The sequence below is a fragment of the Scyliorhinus torazame genome, chromosome 17 (assembly GCF_047496885.1).
Source record: "Scyliorhinus torazame isolate Kashiwa2021f chromosome 17, sScyTor2.1, whole genome shotgun sequence".
Lineage (NCBI taxonomy): Eukaryota > Metazoa > Chordata > Chondrichthyes > Carcharhiniformes > Scyliorhinidae > Scyliorhinus > Scyliorhinus torazame.
This window is the reverse complement of record NC_092723.1, coordinates 81,796,196-81,811,252: the sequence shown is the minus strand read 5'-3', so window position 1 is coordinate 81,811,252 and position 15,057 is coordinate 81,796,196. Positions and strand designations below refer to the sequence as shown.

Genomic DNA, 15,057 nt, shown 5'->3' with positions numbered 1-15,057 from the left:
TAACTCCTAACTCCTTGAATTCAGCTTGTGGGACCTCATCCCGTTTTTTACCTATATCGTTGGTGCCTATGTGCACCACGACAGCTGGCTGTTCACCCTCCCCCAGAATGTCCTGCAGCCGCTCCGAGACATCCTTGACCCTTGCACCAGGGAGGCAACATACCATCCGTCTTGATCTTCAGCACTCTCCCCGACAGGGAGAGTGGGAGTGAGCCCCACGGTTGAAGGTCCTTTTTACTTCCTCCATCAGGCTGGTCAGGTTCCACTTGTGGATCTGTGTCCAGTCTCTGGCTATTTGGATCCCCAGGTTCTGGACCGTTTTATACGGGAGCCCTTCCAGCTCTGCCCCTCTCCCTTTTCGGTTCACTGTGAATATCTCATTTTTGCCCAGGTTACGTTTGTAGCCCAAGAAGGTTCCAAACTCTTTCAGCATTTGCAGTATTGCCTTCAGTCCCTCCTGTGGCTTCGAGACATAGAGGAGGTCATCTGCATAGAGTGAGACTCTGTGCTCTCTGTCTCCTCTCCGGATTCCCTTCCAGCTTTTCGAATCGTGCAGGGCTATCACCAGGGGTTCGATTGCTAGCACAAACAAGAGTGGGGACAGGGGGCAGCCCTATCTTGTTCCTCTCTATAGCTGGAAGTATTCAGAGCTGGTGATGTTAATTCGGACACCTGCTTTGGGAGCGTTGTACAGGAGCATCACCCGGGCGGTGAACCTCGCTCCTAGCCCAAGCCGTTCCAGTATCTCGAGGAGGTAGTTCCATTCGACTCTGTCAAAGGCGTTTTGTGCATCCAGGGAGACGATCACCTCTGGTGCTCTCTCCCCAGGGATTGGGGGGCGGGGGGGGGGTCATTATTACATTCAGCAGCCGCCTGATGTTCGCTGTGAGCTGCCTAGGCCTGACAAAGCCCGTTTGGTCCTCTGCGACCACCTCTGGTACGCAGCCCTCCAGCCTTTTGGCTGCATTGGATATTCTAAATTCTCTCTCCATGTACCCGAACAGGTGCCAGAATGTGGTGACTAGTGGCTTTTTACAGTAACTTCATTGCAGTGTTAATGTGAGCCTACTTGTGACACTAAAGCTAATAAATATAAAAAGAATCCTCATCAGATGAAGTGAGAAGGAGACATGGAAGGTCTTGTCACCATTGAACAAGTGTCAGAGTTTAAAGATTAAGAAAGAATTCTACTTTCTGGCAACCATCATCTTAAGAAAGAGGACTATGGCAAACACAAAATTGATTGCCTTTCTCTGTCTCTCTCACCACAGGAACCTAGGAACATAGAAAATAGGAGGAGGAGTAGGCCATATTGCCTCTCAAGCCCCCTCCACCATTCAACTATATCATGGCAGATCTTTTACCTCAACGTCATTTTCCTGTGAGGGACTAAGGCCTCACAATGTATAATTTTTTGATAATATATATAGAGATATGCTCATTGCCATCTCAGAAACTAAATCCATATCTGCCTGTAACCCTGAATAAAAGGAGCAGTATCGTAGAAACTTGAACCTGTTATCCCTGAAGAGACACTAACGACACCCCTGTGGGCTTCACAGACAAAATTCAAAGAGAGCTACACAAAGACCATCTGCATTTCATAACCCGAGCTGGCTAACCAGGGACTACGTGTCTGCTAAGGCAAAGCTCGGGTTCTTATACTCCGCCTTCAGGGCGGAGTCAGGAGTCAACAGCCAACCAGGACCCGGGATCTGTCAGCCAATAGCATCACGGCTTCACAGTCCCACATGACCCCTAATACATACTACCACATTCACCCCTTGTTAAAAAATGAACCCGGCGGGGTGGTGGTTCGCATGGTGGTAGGGGTTTACAAGGCTGGTCCTGGGAGGAAATTTCGGGCATGTCATTACAGTTTTAGACAACCTACCTTTCAAGTCTTAATGGTTGAGACATCTCGGAACCCAGACAAAGGTTACACATCACTTGTCAAAACCAGAGTGGAGAGGTGTGAGTCATGCGCCATGGACCTCTCATTTGGGGAACCAGTAATATGTCCTTGCTGTACTGCACAGTTTCAGTCTGCATATTACCATCTAGCTAGCAACATCACAGCCAGGGAGCTGTACTCCAGATTGGACACATGGCCCCATTAATACTGCTTCTACTAGAAGTTCTGTACCATTGCCTACAAGACCGATGCATTTCTGCATGCCTACCACATTGTGTGAAGTCAAAATCACCAGAAAACGTAATTATCCAGCAACAATTTTCAGTCCATTGACCTCCGTGAACACCTCATTGGACTTTGATTCGAAACTCTTTTGTTTTTAAAACGTATTTTATTATAATCAAGTATGAAAACAGGTTACGGCGAATAAACACCCTGGGAAACATGCTTCCCAACAATCAACTATACAGTCTGTACAGATTTTTCCCCTTTTTACTAAAGGGTCCGGGTCCACTTCCTCCTCCACTATCCTGCAGTGGGTCTAAGCTTCTAATGAGTGCACCGAGGAGTGTCAGCACCAGTGGCCACTGATTGAGCTTCATCACTCCCACCCCATTGATGATTCAGATGGGGTCTGAGGGTTTCCAGAAGGGCGGCCTGGGTGGGATCCCAGATGACCAGAGGCTCTCAAAGCATTTACAGGGCACTGGCATTGGACAGCACGGCAGCACAGTGGTTAGTATTGTGGGTTCACAGTGCCAGGGTCCCCAGTTCGATTCCCCTTTGGGTCACTGTCTGTGTGGAGTCTGCCCTTTCTCCCCGTGTCTGCGTGGGATTCCTCCGGGTGATCCCGTTTCCTCCCACATAGAACATACAGTGCAAAAGGAGGCCATTCGGCCCATCGAGTCTGCACCGACCCACTTAAGCCTTCACTTCCACCGTATCCCCGTAACCCAATAACCCCTCCTAACCATTTTGGTCACGAAGGGCAATTTATCATGGCCAATCCACCTAACCTGCACGTCTTTGGACTGTGGGAGGAAACCGGAAACAGTCCAAAGGTGTGCAGGTTAGGTGGATTGGCCATGCTAAATTGCCCTTAGTGTCTGTAGCGCACAATGACTTATGAGAGAGACGAGTAGTGATGAAGTCGATGAGGCTTTATTAAGCGAGACTTGTCCCCAGCAGTTCAGCAACAGAATGGAGCGGCGGGGAGAAGCTCGGGTTCTTATACTCCGCCTTCAGGGCGGAGTCAGGAGTCAACAGCCAACCAGGACCCGGGATCTGTCAGCCAATAGCATCACGGCTTCACAGTCCCACATGACCCCTAATACATACTACCACATTCACCCCTTGTTAAAAAATGAACCCGGCGGGGTGGTGGTTCGCATGGTGGTAGGGGTTTACAAGGCTGGTCCTGGGAGGAAATTTCGGGCATGTCATTACAGTTTTAGCCCGACACTGGGCTATGTACAAGGTTTGTGAAACTATTTACAATATTAGTAAGAGAAAAAATTTTTGTTACAACCCAACAACATTCTTGGTGTCACGCCGATGCCACGAGTCGAGCGGGCGGTCTGGTCTTCCTCGTCGATCGCCTCAGCCCCGGTGGTGGTGCAGGTGCTTGTTCCGGCGTTGTCGTCTCCGGGAGCATTTCGGTGTTTGTTCCTGTTTCACTCCTGGGCGGACACGGGAGGAGGACCGATCCTCCCGGGAAGGGGGCGGTCGCAGGGTGCGCCGGTGGCAGGGAGGGGATGATCGGTGTTGGGGGGGGGGGGGGTGTTGCGGGCGGGCGCCAGGTCTCGCAGGGAGACCGTGTCCTGTCGGCCGTCGGGGTACACCACGTAGGCGTACTGCGGGTTCGCGTGGAGGAGGTGAACCCTCTCGACCAATGGGTCCGACTTGTGCGCCCGCACATGTTTCCGGAGCAAGATGGGTCCTGGGGCCGCCAGGTCGGCAGCGACGTTCCGGAGGAGGACTTCCTGGGGAAGACGAGGAGGCGCTCATGAGGCGTTTGGTTAGTGGTGGTACACAGCAGCGACCGGATGGAGTGGAGAGCGTCCGGGAGGACCTCCTGCCACCGGGAAACTAGGAGATCCCTGGACCGTAGGGCCAGTAGGACGGTCTTCCAGACCGTGCCGTTCTCCCTCTCTACTTGCCCGTTCCCCCGGGGGTTGTAGCTGGTCGTCCACTGAGGAGTGGCGGATTTCTGAGTTGTGGAGGGTTCGGGAGAAGAAGGCCACGGGTCTGCCCGCTTGGTTAAGGGTGGCCGCTAGAGCTACGCCGGCGGCGTCGCTCTCGACCTGGAAGGGAAGGGACTCGTCGATGGCGCGCATTGTGGCCTTTGCGATATCCGCTTTGATGCGGCTGAAGGCCTGGCAAGCCTCTGTCGACAGGGGGAAGGTCGTGGTCAGTATTAGCGGGCGGGCCTTGTCTGCATACTGGGGGACCCACTGGGCGTAATAAGAAAAGAACCCCAGGCAACGTTTCAGGGCTTTGGAGCAGTGGGGGAGGGGAAATTCCATGAGGGGGCGCATGCGTTCGGGGTCGGGGCCTATTATCGCATTGCGCACTACGTATCCCAGGATGGCCAGCCGGTTTGTGCTAAAAACGCACTTTTCCTCGTTGTATGTGAGGTTCAAGGCGTTAGCGGTCTGGAGGAATTTTTGGAGGTTGGCGTCGTGGTCCTGCTGATCGTGGCCGCAGATGGTTACGTTGTCAAGATACGGGAACGTGGCCTGCAACCCGTGCTGGTCAACCATTCGGTTGGAAGACCGAGACCCCGTTCGTGACACCAAATGGGACCCTTAGGAAGTGGTATAGACGCCGGTCTGCCTCGAAGGCTGTGTTCTTGCGGTCACCTGGGCGGATGGGGAGCTGGTGGTAGGCGGACTTGAGGTCCACGGTGGAGTAAACCTTATACTGGGCAATCCGATTGACCATGTCGGATATGCGGGGGAGAGGGTACGCATCTAGCTGTGTGTACCTGTTGATGGTCTGGCTATAGTCTATGACCATCCTTTGCTTCTCCCCGGTCTTTACTACTACCACCTGGGCTCTCCAGGGACTATTGCTGGCCTGGATTATGCCTTCCTTCAGCAACCGCTGGACTTCAGACCGAATAAATATCCGGTCCTGGGCGCTGTACCGTCTGCTCCTAGTGGCGACGGGTTTGCAATCCGGGGTGAGGTTTGCAAACAAGGACGGCGGTTCAACCTTGAGAGTTGCGAGGCCGCAGATAGTGAGTGGGGGTATTGGGCCGCCGAATTGAAATGTTAGGCTCTGCAGGTTACACTGGAAATCTAATCCCAGTAATGTGGGCGCGCAGAGTTGGGGAAGGACGTAGAGCCTGTAGTTTTTAAACTCCCTCCCTTGCACCGTTAGGTTCGCGATGCAGAACCCTTTGATCTCTATGGAGTGGGATCCTGCAGCTAGGGAAATCTTTTGCGTACTTGGATGGATGGTCAGAAAACAGCGTCTTACCGTGTCGGGGTGAATGAAACGTTCGGTGCTCCCGGAGTCGATCAGGCATGATATCTCGTGTCCGTTGATCAGCACCGTTGTTGTCGTCGTCTGGAGCGTCCGGGGCCATGATTGATCCAGCGTCACCGAAGCCAGTCTTCTTCGGACCCCGTGGAGCCGTCGATGCTGGGGTCCTTTGTTGTCATCCAAGATGGCGGCGTCCATGAATCGCACGTGGTCGGGGGTGGACAAAATGGCCACCCCCATGAATCGCACGTGGCTGGGGAGTCACAAGATGGCGGCGCCCATCCTCCCCTCGTGATGGCCGGGACCCAAAATGGCGGCGCCCGCGGGTCGCACATGGGGCGCTGGGGGGGTTGGGGAGCATTTGGGATGTGCTGGGCTCGTTCTTCTCCGGGGATTGCGGCGACCTCCCGGGACCGGCACACAGCCGCGTAATGGCCCTTCTTGCCGCAGCTTTTGCAAATAGCTGCGCGGGCCGGGCAGCGCTGCCGGGGGTGTTTCGCTTGCCCGCAGAAATAGCAGCGGGCCCCCCCGGGATGATCTGGCGCTTTAACCCGCAAGCCTGTGAGGGGGGGGGTTGTCGCGACGGGGGTCCACGGAGCCCAAGGGGCTGCCGCGCGGTTGGGGCCGTAGGCGCGGGCGTTTTGCGAGGCCACATCTAGGGAAGCTGCAATGGCCCGTGCCTCTGAGTCCTAGCGACTCTTTTTCTAAAAGTCTTTGGCGGATTTGGGGAGAGTTCATACCTGCCACAAACGCATCGCGAATTAGCATGTCCGTGTGTTCAATCGCGTTCACCGGTGGGCAGCTGCAGCCCCGTCCCAAAATTAGCAGCACGGCGTAGAATTCCTCGAACGATTCTCCGGGACTTTGCCGTCTCGTTGCGAGTTGGTTGCGTGCGTAGACCTGGTTCACGGGGCGAACGTAGATGCTCTTCAGTGCTGCGAGCGCCGTCGGGAAATCCTCTGCGTCTTGTATGTCCCTGTCCGGCAGGGAAGAGATGGTCGAGTGAGGGAACCATGGTTGACAAGAGAGGTTGAATGTCTTGTTAAGAGGAAAAAGGTGACTTATGTAAGGCTGAGGAAACAAGGTTCAGACTGGGCATTGGAGGGATACAAGATAGCCAGGAGGGAACTGAAGAAAGGGATTAGGAGAGCTAAGAGAGGGCATGAACAATCTTTGGCGGGTAGGATCAAGGAAAACCCCAAGGCCTTTTACACATATGTGAGAAATATGAGAATGACTAGAGCGAGGGTAGGTCCGATCAAGGACAGTAGCGGGAGATTGTGTATTGAGTCTGAAGAGATAGGAGAGGTCTTGAACGAGTACTTTTCTTCTGTATTTACAAATGAGAGGGGCGATATTGTTGGAGAGGACAGTGTGAAACAGATTGGTAAGCTCGAGGAAATACTTGTTAGGAAGGAAGATGTGTTGGGCATTTTGAAAAACTTGAGGATAGACAAGTCCCCCGGGCCTGACGGGATATATCAAAGGATTCTATGGGAAGCAAGAGATGAAATTGCAGAGCCGTTGGCAATAATCTTTTCGTCCTCACTGTCAACAGGGGTGGTACCAGGGGATTGGAGAGTGGCGAATGTCGTGCCCCTGTTCAAAAAAGGGACTAGGGATAACCCTGGGAATTACAGGCCAGTTAGTCTTACTTCGGTGGTAGGCAAAGTAATGGAAAGGGTACTGAAGGATAAGATTTCTGAGCATCTGGAAAGACACTGCTTGATTAGGGATAGTCAGTACGGATTTGTGAGGGGTAGGTCTTGCCTTACAAGTCTTATTGAATTCTTTGAGGAGGTGGCCAAGCATGTGGATGAAGGTAAAGCAGTGGATGTAGTGTACATGGATTTTAGTAAGGCATTTGATAAAGTTCCCCATGGTAGGCTTATGCAGAAAGTAAGGAGGCATGGGATAGTGGAAAATTTGGCCAGTTGGATAACGAACTGGCTAACCGATAGAAGTCAGAGAGTGGTGGTGGATGACAAATATTCAGCCTGGATCCCAGTTACCAGTGGCGTACCGCAGGGATCAGTTCTGGGTCCTCTGCTGTTTGTGATTTTCATTAATGACTTGGATGAGGGAGTTGAAGGGTGGGTCAATAAATTTGCAGACGATACGAAGATTGGTGGAGTTGTGGATAGTAAGGAGGGCTGTTGTCGGCTGCAAAGAGACTTAGATAGGATGCAGATCAGGGCTGAGAAGTGGCAGATGGAGTTTAACCCTGAAAAGTGTGAGGTTGTCCATTTTGGAAGGACAAATATGAATGCGGAATACAGGGTTAACGGTAGAGTTCTTGGCAATGTGGAGGAGCAGAGAGATCTTGGGGTCTATGTTCATACATCTTTGAAAGTTGCCACTCAAGTGGATAGAGCTGTGAAGAAGGCCTATGGTGTGCTCGCGTTCATTAACAGAGGGATTGAATTTAAGAGCCGTGAGGTGATGATGCAGCTGTACAAAACTTTGGTAAGGCCACATTTGGAGTACTGTGTACAGTTTTGGTCGCCTCATTTTAGGAAGGATGTGGAAGCTTTGGAAAAGGTGCAAAGAAGATTTACCAGGATGTTGCCGGGAATGGAGAGTAGGTCTTACGAGGAAAGGTTGAGGGTGCTAGGCCTTTTCTCATTAGAACGGAGAAGGATGAGGGGCGGCTTGATAGAGGTTTATAAGATGATCAGGGGAATAGATAGAGTAGACAGTCAGAGACTTTTTCCCCGGGTGGAATAAACCATTACAAGGGGACATAAATTTAAGGTGAAAGGTGGAAGATATAGGAGGGATATCAGAGGTAGGTTCTTTACCCAGAGAGTAGTGGGGGCATGGAATGCACTGCCTGTGGAAGTAGTTGAGTCGGAAACATTCGGGACCTTCAAGCAGCTATTGGATAGCTACATGGATTACGGTAAAATGATATAGTGTAGATTTATTTGTTCTCAAGGGCAGCACGGTAGCATTGTGGATAGCACAATTGCTTCACAGCTCCAGGGTCCCAGGTTCAATTCCGGCTTGGGTCACTGTCTGTGCGGAGTCTGCACGTCCTCCCCGTGTCTGCATGGGTTTCCTCCGGGTGCTCCGGTTTCCTACCACAGTCCAAAGATGTGCGGGTTAGGTGAATTGGCCAATGATAAATTGCCCTTAATGTCCAAATTGCCCTTGGTGTTGGGTGGAGGTGTTGAGTTTGGGTAGGGTGCTCTTTCCAAGAGCCGGTGCAGACTCAAAGGGCCGAATGGCCTCCTTCTGCACTGTAAATTCAATGATAATCTATGATTAATCTAGGACAAAGGTTCGGCACAACATCGTGGGCCGAAGGGCCTGTTCTGTGCTGTATTTTCTCTGTTCTATGTTCTTCTATGAGAGGGTAAATTTCCGGGCTTACCCTCGAATGCAGGACCTGGATTTTCTGGTCTTCTGTGATCCGGCCGGGGGCCGTTCGGAGGTAGCCTTCAAAACATGCTTGCCAGTGTTTAAATACTGCTGCCGAGTTTGCTGCGTGGGGGCTGATCCGCAGGCATTCCGGGGCGATCCGGAGCTCCATAGTCCTTTAAGCTCGCTTAATAAATTGTAGCGCACAATGACTTACGAGAGAGACGAGTAGTGATGAAGTCGATGAGGCTTTATTAAGCGAGACTTGTCCCCAGCAGTTCAGCAACAGAATGGAGCGGCGGGGAGAAGCTCGGGTTCTTATACTCCGCCTTCAGGGCGGAGCCATGGGTCAACAGCCAACCAGGACCCGGGATCTGTCAGCCAATAGCATCACGGCTTCACAGTCCCACATGACCCCTAATACATACTACCACAGTGTCCAAAAAAGGTTAGGAGGAGTTATTGGGTTATGGGGGTAGGGTGGAAGTGAGGGCTTAAATGGGTCGGTGAAGACTCGATGGGCCGAATGGCCTCCTTCTGCACTGTATGTTCTATATTCTATATATTCTAAGGCACAGTGAGCAGTCAGCAGAATGAACAACCTGGGGTCTGTAGGTAGTATCAGAGGCGTGCATTTACAATGCATACGCAATGGTGGTCTGAGCCAGGCCATCCTGATCCTGATACCCCAAGTCCTTGAACCTGTCCCCAAGTCACTTCCCGCTACTACCCTGGCCCAGGAAGCCCCCCCCCCCCCAACCCCTTCCTCCCAGCAAGCCCGACAATTTTGGAGAGTTTTTGAGTTTACTTACCTTCTTGCTTCCCCAGGCCCCACTGGTAAATACTTGCACCAATTCACCCCCTGAGAGGGCCAGATCATCGCGAAAGGGTGAGTATGAAGTGTCCGGCCCTCTGAGACTAAAATCCATGCAGTTTTGCATGGACCCGCCGGCGCAGGGCGCAAAGTTCAATATCGCCACCTGGGACTGGAGCATAGCGTCGGAATCGTCACTGACCGCAAACCTCGATTTTTCAATTTCACCCGATTGTCCATCTGATTGTGATTCACATTTGACGCATGGCGAAGCGGAGAATCCAGGCCAGGGTTTACAAAGCTTTCAACCATTGGAGCTTTCCTGATGTCATGTCTGCTTCCATTGTTGAATTATTGGTGATTTATTGAGATGATTAATCAATGACTCCATTATCATTATGTTATGTAAACCTCACGGTTGACAAACGAGGTGCATCTTGGTCTTTTTCCATCCTAATGTTCCTCAGTAACTAAACAGAAACAGGCTAATTGGACCTAACAGTCCGTCTCAGTGTTTAAACATCACATGAGCAGATACCCACCCTCATTTACCCACCCTCATTCCAAAACCCTTTGTCTAATATTTCCTTCATCCAGTCATCCTCCAATCTAATACTGAAGTTTTGATTCTGAAACAAGTACTAATTCTGGATGTGGATTCCACTGCCTAGCTTCAGCAAAAAAAGTACCGTAATACCTATAATACCACATTCACCCCCTGTTAAAAAAGAGTCTGATGGGTGTGGTGGCCTGATACTACAAACATGGCAACGTGGTATGGAGGTACCGCAATACCTCCGTACAGTGTTTTGTAACTATTTGCAATTCTGATAGCTATGTACATTTGATGATTTACATTTACAGTTTACAGTTTACAATTTAAAATGGAGCAATCAGTTTACAGTTTACAATTTGAAATGAAGCAATCAGTCGATCGGGGGCCCTGGTCGTCCTCTGTGATCGTCGGAGCTTCGGTGGTGACTCTGGTGGAGGCGCGGGCGTCTGTGACTCCATGAGCGTGGCTTCGATCTCCATGGCAGCTTCGGCACCCTTAGACGGCGCTGGTGGGGAAAACGGTTGACCTGGGAAGGGAGCACTGGCGGGGAGCGTCGGTGGGTGGGGGGGTCTAGACGGGGCCGGCAAAAGGACCGATCCTCCAGTAAGGTGCCCCGGTGGAGGGAAGGGTGGGACTGGTGGCTGGGGTGTGCGTGGAGTTCCGACGGACGCCAGGTCCCGTAGGGAGACCGTATCTTGTCGGCCGTCGGGGCCACGTAGGCGTTCTGGGGGTTAGCATGGAGCAGATGGACCCTCTCGACCAACGGGTCCGACTTGTGTGCCCGCACGTGTTTTCGGAGCAGGATGGGTCCGGGTGCTGCCAGCCAGGTCGGGAGCGAGGTCCCAGAGGTGGATTTCCTGGGGAAGACGTTAGTGAGGTGTCTGGTTGGTGGTCGTACAAAGCAGTGACCAGATGGAGTGGAGGGCATCCAGGAGGACTTCCTGCCAGCGGGAGACTGGGAGGTTCCTGGACCGTAGGGCCAGTAGGACGGTCTTCCAGACCGTTCCGTTCTCCCTCTCTACCTGTCCATTACCCCGGGGGTTGTAACTGGTCGTCCTGCTCGAGGAGATGCCCTTGCTGAGCAGGAATTGATGCAGTTCGTCGCTCATAGAAGTGGACCCCTTATCACTCTGTATGTAAGCGGGGAACCCGAACAGTGCAAAGATGCTATGGAGGGCCTTAATGATTGGATTGGATTGGATTGGATTTGTTTATTGTCACGTGTACCGAGGTACAGTGAAAAGTATTTTTCTGCGAGCAGCTCAACAGATCATTAAGTACATGAGAAGAAAAGGGAATAAAAGAAAATACATAATAGGGCAACACGACATATACAATGTAACTACAAAAGCACTGGCATCGGATGAAGCATACAGGGTGTAGTGTTAATGAAATCAGTCCATAAGAGGGTCATTTAGTAGTCTGGTGACAGTGGGGAAGAAGCTGTTTTTGAGTCTGTTCGTGCGTGTTCTCAGACTTCTGTATCTCCTGTCCGATGGAAGAAGTTGGAAGAGTGAGTAAGCCGGGTGGGAGGGATCTTTGATTATACTGCCCGCTTTCCCCAGGCAGCGGGAGGTGTAGATGGAGTCAATGGATGGGAGGCAGGTTTGTGTGATGGACTGAGCAGTGTTCACTACTCTCTGAAGTTTCTTGCGGTCCTGGGCCGAGCAGTTGCCATACCAGGCTGTGATGCAGCCTGATAGGATGCTTTCTATGGTGCATCTGTAACAGTTGGTAAGAGTCAATGTGGACATGCCAAATTTCCTTAGTTTCCTGAGGAAGTATAGGCGCTGTCGGGGCAGGGGATGGTGAATGGGAACTGGGAGTACTCATCAATCACATTCAGGAAGTACGTGTTGCGTGGAGGGGAGGGGGCCTTTGAAGTCCATGCTGAGGCGTTCAAAGGGACGGGAAGCCATTTTCAGGTGTGCTCTCTCTGGTCAGTACTGGCTTCAATGACCCCTTCCCTCAGTAGCCTTTGGACTTCTGACCTAATAAAGATCCGGTCCTGTGCACTGTATCGTCTGCTCCTGGTGGCGATGGGTTCGCAAACAGGGAAGGCGGGTCGACCTTAAGGGTCGCGAGGCCGCAGACAGTAAGGGCAGGTATAGGGCCGCCAAATTTGAAGGTTAGACATTGGAGGTTATACACTGGAAATCTAAACCGAGGAGTGTAGCCGCGCAGAGGTGGGGAAGGACGTATGGACGGAAATTTTTGAACTCCCTTCCCTGGACTGTGAGGTTTGCTACACAAAACCCCTTTATCTCCACTGAGTGGGAACCGGAGGCCAGTGAGATTTTTTGATTAACGGGGTGGATGAGGAGAGAACAGCGCCTTACCGTGTCGGAGTGTATGAAGCTCTCCGTGCTCCCAGAGTCGATTAGGCAGGACGTCTCGTGCCCGTTGATGAATACAGTCGTTGTAGCAGTTGAGAGTGTTCGAGGCTGGGACTGATCCAGGGTCACCGAGGCTAATCGCAGCAGTTGAGTGTTCTCTTCAGGCAGTGCGTGGTCAGCCGAGCTGGGGTCCTGGGGGTTCATAGAATTTACAGTGCAGAAGGAGGCCATTCGGCCCATTGAGTCTGCACCGGCTCTTGGAAAGAGCACCCTCCCCAAGGTCAACACCTCACCCTATCCCCATAACCCAGTAACCCCACCCAACACTAAGGGCAGTTTTGATCACTAAGGGCAATTTATCATGGCCAATCCACCTAACCCGCACATCTTTGGACTGTGGGAGGAAACCGGAGCACCCGGAGGAAACCCACGCACATACGGGGAGGATGTGCAGACTCCGCACAGACAGTAACCCAAGCCGGAATCGAACCAGGGACCCTGGAGCTGTGAAGCAATTGTGCTATCCACAAGGCTACCGTGCTGCCCGGTTCATCCAAGATGGTGGCTCCCATTGGTCGTACATGGCTGGGGCTGCACAAAATGGCGTCCCTCCAACGTGGCGTCCGCGGAACGAAATGGTGGCGCCCGGGTTCCGCAAGTGGCCCTGGAATAGGAAGATGGCGGCGACCGCTGGCCACACGGGGACCGTGGAGAAGTTTGTGGTTGCGGTCCGCATTCGCCACCGGAGACCGCGGCAACCGCACGGGCCTGACTTACCCCCACAAGATGGTCCTTTTTGCCGCATCCCTTGCAGGTGGATGCGCGGGCCGGGCAGCGCTGGCGGGCGTGTTTGGCCTGCCCGCAAAAGTAGCAGCGGGGCCCCCCGGGGTTGCCAGGCCGCCTTGCAGCGCAGGCCTGTGGGGGGATGGGGGAAGTTTCGGGGTCGGCCGCGGAGCAGTGCCATGCTGCCCAGGGGGCTGCCGCACGGTCGGGAATGTAAGCGCGGGCGTTCCTGGAGGCCATGTCCAGGGAGCCTGCAAAGGCCCGTGCCTCCCTGAGACCCAGAGTGTCTTTTTCTAACTGTCGCTGGCAGATTTGTGAGGATAGCATACCTGCCACGAAAGCGTCCCGGACTAAGAGTTCAGTGTGTTCGCTCGCCGAAACTTGCGGGCAGCTGCAGCTTCTCCCCAACACCAGGAGTGCACGGTAGAATTCTTCCAGCGATTCCCCAGGGGTTTGTCGCCTTGTTGCAAGCAGGTGCTGGATGTAGACCTGGTTTACCGGGCGAATATAGTGTCCTTTTAGCAGCTCTATTGCTGCATCGAAGTCTACCGCTTCCTCGATGAGGGTGTAAATCTCCGGGCTCACTCTTGAGTGTAGGACTTGCAGTTTCTGCTCCCCCATGGGTGTGTTTTCGGCCATCCCGAGATACCCTTTAAAGCACGCCAGCCAGTGCTTGAAGATTGCCGCTGAGTTTGTCGCGTGGGGGTTGAGTTGCAGACACTCCGGCTTGATTCGGAGCTCCATCCTTTCTTCTTAAAAAAAACTAGCTTATTAAATTGATGCACGATCAATGACCACTAAAGCGAGATTGTAGTCCAACTGAAGGCTTTAATAAGCTAGATGTTTCCCCCAGCAGCTCAGGTACAGAATGAAGGCTGCTGGGGTGGCATGGGCTCTTATACCCCGCCTAGCAGGGCGGAGCTACCATGCATCCTAACCAATAGAAAGCATACAGTTTCCACCAATGGTGCTCCAGCCTATCAGGTACCGTAATACCTATAATACCTCATGGCAGCATGGTGGCACAGTGGTTAACACTGCTGCCTCACGGTGCCAAGGACCCAGGTTTGATCCCGGCCCGGGGTCACTGTCCGTGTGGAGTTTGCACATTCTCCCCGTGTCTACGTGGGTCTCACCCCCACAACCCAAAGATGTGCAGCACAGGTGGATTGGCCACGCTAAATTGCACCCTAATTGGGAAAATAACATGGGGCGGGATTCTCCATTGCCCGACGCCGAAATCAGGAACGCGATCGGGCGGAGAATAGCTCCCCACGGCAATATCACGGTAGATGCCGGTTTGACGCTGGGTCACGATGCTCCGCCCCCTCTAAATCGGCAGCATTGCGATGCACGCCGCACATAATTGCAACCGCATTCGCATCTCATTATCGGACCCACACACGATCTTCACCTCGATGGGCCAAGTTCCCAACAGTGCGGGCCACGTGTGGTGTTGACAGTTGTGAGCCTGGCATGGTGGCTGCGGAGAGAAAGAGAGGGCGTACGGGCAGGTCCAGCGCCGCCATACTTCATCGACAGTCGCACCGCGGGCTGGGAGTAGTGGGGGGGTGGCCAGGAGGTGGGCTGTAGGTCGAGGTGGATAGGTACGTGCTCCAGCATAACCGGCGCCATCTTTTCGGGCGCGAGCGGTGCGTGTGTGGGGGGTGTATAATGTACGCACGGCTGCAGCTTGTCAGCTCTGCGCATGTCCAGCACGGACCCGCCGATCTTCCACCGTTTCTCACGTATTTCGCAGGTGTTTTTCTCGTGGTGCCGGTGCTAGCCCCTCACCGGTCGG

The 15,057-nt window shown here is 52.9% G+C and overlaps 1 long non-coding RNA gene across 1 annotated transcript in view; it reads left to right on the top strand.

Annotated features, from left to right (window-relative positions):
* Window positions 1-9,668, top strand: part of LOC140393548 (uncharacterized) — a 42,567-nt gene extending 32,899 nt beyond the window's left edge. Inside the window, exon 3 of the long non-coding RNA XR_011935656.1 lies at window positions 9,596-9,668. This is a non-coding gene — a long non-coding RNA (uncharacterized lncRNA). The remainder of the gene's footprint in view (window positions 1-9,595) is intronic.
* The last annotated feature ends 5,389 nt before the right edge of the window (window positions 9,669-15,057 follow it).